Genomic DNA, 6,884 nt, shown 5'->3' on the forward strand with positions numbered 1-6,884 from the left:
AATGTTTTTATTTCTTCTCCATGTATTTTAATTCCTATTCTGAACTTTTCTTTTGTTTCTTTTACTGGTTGCCCAATATACAGTTTGAATAACGTCACGTATAGGCTACAACCCTGTGTCACTTGCTCCCCAACCACTTCTTCCCTTTCATGCCCCTCAACTGTTATAGCTGCCATCTGGTTCTGTAAAAATTTTAAATAGTGTTTCACTTCCTGTATTTGATCCCTGCTTCATAATTTGAAGGAGAGTATTCCAGTCAACATTGTCAAAAGATTTCTCTAAGTCTACAAATGGTAGAAACATAGGTTTGCCTTTCCTTAATGCATCTTCTAAGATAAGTTGTAGGGTCAGTATTGTCACATGTGGTCCTACATTACTCCAGAATCCAAAGTTATCTTCTATGAAGTCAGTATCTGCTGCTTTTTGGTCCTTTTATAAAGAATTTGTGTTTGTATTCTGCAACGACAAATTCCTAAACTGGCAGTTTGGGAATATTCACACTTCTCAGCACCTTATTTCTTTGGAAGTGAAATTAATACATTCTTAGTGAAATTTGTGGATATTTCACCAGTTTCGTACATCTAGCACAGCAAATGGAATAATTTTGTCATTGTTGTCTCTCCCAATGCTATCGGTAGTTTTGACAGAATGTTGTCTACCCCTGGGTACTTGTTTCCTTGTTTCAGTGTGAGTCTTCAGTGCTCAGTCAAATGCTTCTCACAGTATATCTCCCTTGTTATCTTCATCTGTCTCTTCTACTATTTGTATGATGTTGCCCTCAGTTATATCTCCCTTGTATAGATCCCCTATACACCGATGAGCCAAAACATTATGACCACTGCCCACTGTGATGTCGGACGCCACCTGATAGCGTTACAGGCATATGACACTCTAAAAACAGTAAGTAAGTGGGAAGCAGATGCATATGGGGATCACCCTAATGAAGATACAGGTCCTCACAGCTTTACTTCTGCCAGTATCTCGTCTCCTATCTTCCAAATTTTACAGAAGCTCTCCTGTGAACCTTGCAGAACTAGCACTCCTGAAAGAAAGGATACTGCGGAGATATGGCTTAGCCACAGCCTGGGGGATGTTTCCAGAACAGTTTTAATCTGCCAGGAAGTTTCATATCAATGCACACTCTGCTGCAGAGTGAAAATCTCATTCAGGAAACCAACAAAATGATTGTATTGTGAGGGGGCTTTGTGCAGCTTCTGTCCCATAAAGCACTTAGGATTATGGATGAAATGGGATGACTGTTGCTTTGTAGTAACCATACCAACACAATGTAATAGAGTGAGAGGAGCTTGCTGGAGCTTCTTTCAGAAATAATTCACATAGGGTTTTGGATGAAGTGTGATGATTGTGGCTTTGTAGTAACTATACCAACAGGATCATAGTATTGTGAGGGGAGTTTTCTCAAGCTCCTTTCAGAAATAATTCACATATGACTATGAATGAAATGCAATGATTGTGGCTTTTTTGTAACTGTACCAAAACTCGTGGTATTGGTCGGAAAGCTTTTTACAGTTTCTTTTGGAAATAATTCACATAGGACTACGAATGAGATGAGATGATTGTGGCTCATTAGTAATTATACTGGAAAAGTGATAGTATTGTGAGGGGAGCTTTCTGCGGCTTCTTTCAGGAATAAATCACATAGGCTTATGGATGAAATGCTAGGATTGTGGCTTTGTAATAGCTATACCAACAGATTGATACTTGAGTGAGAGGAGCTTGCTGCACCTTCTTTCAGAAGTAATACACATATGGTTATGGATTAAATGCAATGGTTGTATGTCTTCAGTAACTATAACAACAAAGTGATAGTATTGTGAGGGAATCTTCCTGCAGCTTCTTTAAGAAATAAATCTCATAGTGTTATGGGTGAGATGCCCTGTATGTGGTTTTGTTGTAGCTATAGCAACAAAATGATTCTACAGTGAGAGTACCTTTGTGCAGCGTCTTTCAGAAATAATTCACATAGGGTTACGCATAAAATGCTATGGATATGACTTTGTAGTTACTATACCGACAAGATGATAGTATTGTGAGCTTTCTGCAGCTTCTTTCAGAAATAATTCACATACCATTATGAGTGTAGTGCAATGATTGTCACTTTTTAATAACTATACCAAAACTTTGGTTCTAGAGTGAATGGAACTTTTTGCAGATTCTTTCAGAAATATTTCACAGCATGCTATGAATCAAATGCAATAATTGTGGCTTTGTAGTAACTACACCATCAAGGTTTATAGTATTTTGAGGGGAGCGTTCTGTGGCTTCTTTCAGAAATAATTCACATGACATTACAAATTAAATGCAATGATTGTTGCTTTGTAGTAGCTATATGAACAGATTGATTGTTAAGGAAGAGGATCTTACTGCAGATTCTTTCAGAAATAATTCACAAAGTGTTATGAATGAAATGTGATGATTCTGGCTTTATGGTAACTACACCAAGAAAGTGATTGTAGTGTGAGAGGAGCTTTCTGCAGTTTCATCCAGAAATAATTCACATAGTGTTATGGCTGAAATGAGACGACTGTGGCTTTGTAGTAACTAACCATGAAAGTGATTGTAGTGTGAGAGGAGCTTTCTGGAGCTTCTTCCAGAAATAATTATCATAGTGTTAAAGATGAAATGCCATGATTGTGGCTTTTTTGTAACTATACCAACAAAGGGATAGTAATTTGAGAGGAGCTTTTGTCAGCTTCTTTCAGAAATAATCTTCATAGGGTTATCGATAGAATGCAATGCTTGTTGCTTGTTGCGGACCTTTCCTACAAGAGAGTGCAAGAATTCAAATAGCTAGGGGCACTTTCCACTGTGAACTCATCATGTGATGTAGAGATCAATGCCAGAATACAAGCAGGAAACCGATCTTTCCACAGCCTAGCACAACTACTTTGGTAGAAATATCTCTCCAGACAGTTCAAGATTCAACCGTACAAAACCTTTATCCAGCCTCTTGTTCTATATGGCTGTGAGACATGGAGTATCCGGAAACAGGGCTTCCATAAGCTCCTTGTTTTTGAGAGAAAAGTGCTTCGGAAGATTTTTGGTACAGTTCTGGATGCAGATACTGGGGAATGGAGGATCAGATACAACGAAGAGCTTGAGGAACTATACCATCGGCCCAACATAGCAGGTACCCTGAAAGCCAAACAAATGCAGTGGGCCGACATTGTAGCTTGGATGGAGGATCACACCTACAGGAAAGAGACTGCCAGGGAGACCCAAGAACAATTGGAGGGGTGGACCCCATGAAGATTTAATCCAAGTGTCAATAGATGTGGACGAATGGCAGATAGCAGCATTGGACAGAATACAGTGGAGGAGGAAACTTGTAGATGTGTGTGGTCTACTGGGCCTGATCACGTAGTAGTAGTAGTAGTAGTAGTAGTAGTAGTAGTATTGCTTTGTGTAACATTTCAAACAAAGTAACAGTACTGAGAGAGGTGCTTTTGCAGCTTCCTTCAGAAATAGATCACAACTGAACCAACAATGTGATAGTAATGTGAGAGAATCTTTCTGCAGCTTCTTTCAGAAATAATTTCCACAGGGTTATGGATGAAATGCGATGAATGTGGCCTTGTAGAAACTGTACCAACAAAGTGACAGTACTGTGAGCAGAGCTACAAGCAATTCGTTTCAGCAATAATTAACGTATGGTAGTGGATGAAATCGGAAGATTCTGGCCTTGTGGTAACTATACCATGAAAGTGATAGCAGTGTGGTAGGAGCTCCCTGCAGTTCCTTTCAGAAATAATACTCATAGGGTAATGGATGAAATGTGATGATTCTGTCTTTGTAATAACTGTAGGATCAAAGTGTAGTAGTGTGAATGGAGCTTTCTGCAGCTCCTCTCAGAAATATTTCAGGTAGTGTAATGGATAATATGCAATGATTCTGGCTTTTTTGGAATCATACCAACAATGTGAAGCTGCTGTGGTATGAGCGTTCTGCTGATTCTCTTGGAAAAAAAAAAAATCACATATGGCAATGCATGAAATGCGATGATTCTGGCTATGTAGTAATCATACCAACAAAGTGATGCAAATGTGGGAAGAGCTTTCTGCAGCTTCTTTCAGAAATAATTCTCACAGTGTAATGGGTGGAATGCGATGATTCTAGCTTTGTAGTAAAGATACCAACAAAAGTGTGTCTGCTGTGGGAGGAGCTTTCTGCAGCTTCTTTCAGAATTAATTCACATAGGGTAAAGGATTAAACTGCAATGATAATTTCTGTGTAGTACTCAAGTCAACAATGTGACACAAATGTGGGATTAGCTTTCTGCAGCATCATTCAGAAATAATTCGCATAGGGTTATTCATGAAATTCAATGACTCTGGCTTTGTAGTAATCGTACCAACAGAGTGATGTGAATGTGGGAGGAGCTTTCTGCAGCTTCTTTCAGAAGTAATTCGCATGGTGTAATTGATGAAATGTAATGATTCTGGCTTTGTAGTGTTACGCAAGTGTGGGAGGAGCTCTTTGTAGCATAATTTAGAAATAATTCTCATAGGGTAATGGATGAAATGAAATGATTCTGGCATTGTTGTAATCATAGCAACAAAGTGACACAATTGCGGCAGGACCTTTCTGCAGCTCCTTTCAGAAATAATTCACATAGGGTAATCAAAGAAATGCAATGGTTCTCATTTTGTAGTAATCATACCAAGAAACAATGCAAATGTGAGAGGCGTTTTCTGGAGCTTCTTCCGGAAAAAATTCAAATAGGGTAACAGATGAAATGTTGTAATTGAGGATTTGTATTAATCATACCAACAGAGTGACGCCGTTCTGGGTGGAACATTTTGCAGCTTTTTTCAGAAGTAATTCACATAGTGTAATAGATAAAAATTGATGATTCTGACTTTGTAGTAATGACACCAACAAAGTAACGCAAATATGGGTGGAGCTTTCTGTAGCTTCTTTCAGAGAAAATGCACGTAGTGTAATGGATGAAATGTTTTGATTCTGGTTTTGGAGTAATCATACCAACAATGTGACGCTGCAGTGGGAGGTTCTTTTGGCACTGCCTGTGAGAAATAATTCACATAGTCTTATGGATGAAATGAGATGATTATGGCTTCGTAGTAATCATACCAACAAAGACACGGTGCTGTGGGAGGAGATTTCTACAACTTCTTTCAGAAATAATTCACATAGCATGATGGATGAAATGGGATGTTTCTCACTTTGCAGTAATCATACGAACAATGTGACGCTGCAGCCTGAGGAGCTTTCTGCAGCTTCTTTTAGAAATAGATCAGATACGGTTATGGATGAAATGTGACAATTCTGGCTTTGTTGTAATGATACCAACAAACAGATGCTGCTGCCAGAGGAGCTTTCTGCAGCTTCTTTCATAAAATAACCACATACAGTAATGGATGAAATTGGATGATTTTGGCTTTGTAATAATCATACGGAGAAAAAGACGCAGCTGTGGGAGACGCTTTCTGTAACTTCTTTGAGAAATAATTCACATAGGGTAATGGATGAAATGCGATGATTCTGGCATTGTAGTAATCATAGCAACAAAGAGATGCTGCTGCAGGAGGAGATTTCTGCAGCATCATTCAGAAATAATTCACTTAGGGTAATAGATGAAATAGGATGATTCTAGCTTTGTAGTAATCATAACAACAGAGAGGTGGTGAGGTGGGAGAAGCCTTCTGCAGCTTCTTTCAGAAATAATTCACATAGGATAAGGGATGAAATGTGATGATTCTGGCTTTGTGGTAATCATACCAACAAATAGACACTGCTGCCGGAGGAGGGACAGCAGCTTCTTTCAGAAATAATTCGCATAGGGTACTGGAAGAAATGCGTGATTCTGGCTTTGTAGTAATCATATGAACAAAAAGATGCTGCTGTGCTAGGAGCTTTTCTGCAGCTCCTTTCAGAAATAATTCACATAGGGTAATGGATGAAATTCGATGATTCTGGCTTTGTAGTAATCAGACGAAGAAAGAGACGCTGCTGTGCTAAGAGCTTTTCTGCAGCTCCTTTCAGAAATAATTCACATAGGGTAATGGATGAAATGCAATAATTCTTGCTTTGTAGTAATCATACCAATATAGATATGCTGCTGCAGGAGGGGCTTTCTGCAGCTTCTTTCAGAAATAATTCACATATGGTAATGGATCAAATGCGATGATTCTGACTTTGTAGTAATCATACCAACAAAGAGATGCAAATGATGGAGGAGCTTTCTGCAGCTTCTACATCTACATCTACATCTACATCCATACTCCGCAAGAGACCTGACTGTGTGTTTTTGGAGGGTACCCTGAGTACCTCTATCGGTTCTCCCTTCTATTCCAGTCTCGTATTGTTCATTGAAAGATGTATTGTCGGTATGCTTCTGTGTTTGCTCTAATCTCTGATTTTGTAGCCATGGTCCCTCTGCGAGGTACATGTAGGAAGCAGCAATATAATGCTTGACTCTTCGGTGAAGGTATGTTCTCGAAACTTTAACAAAAGCCCGTACCGAGTACTCTCCTGCAGAGTCTTCCACTAGAGTTAGTCTATCATCTCCGTAAACCTTTCGAGATTACTAAATCATCCTGTAACGAAGTGCGCTGCTCTCCGTTGGATCTTCCCTATCTCTTCTATCAACCCTATCTGGTACGGATCCCACGCTGCTGAGCAGTATTCAAGCAGTGGGCGAACAAGTGTACTGTAACCTACTTCCTTTGTTTTCGGATTGCATTTCCTTAGGATTCTTCCAACGTATCTCAGTCTGGCATATGCTTTACTGACGATCAACTTTATATGATCATTCCATTTTAAATCACTCCTACTGCGTACTCCCAGATAATTTATGGAATTAACTGCTTCCAGTTGCTGACCTGCTATTTTGTAGATAAATG

Source organism: Schistocerca gregaria, unplaced genomic scaffold, assembly GCF_023897955.1.
Source record: "Schistocerca gregaria isolate iqSchGreg1 unplaced genomic scaffold, iqSchGreg1.2 ptg000454l, whole genome shotgun sequence".
NCBI lineage: Eukaryota > Metazoa > Arthropoda > Insecta > Orthoptera > Acrididae > Schistocerca > Schistocerca gregaria.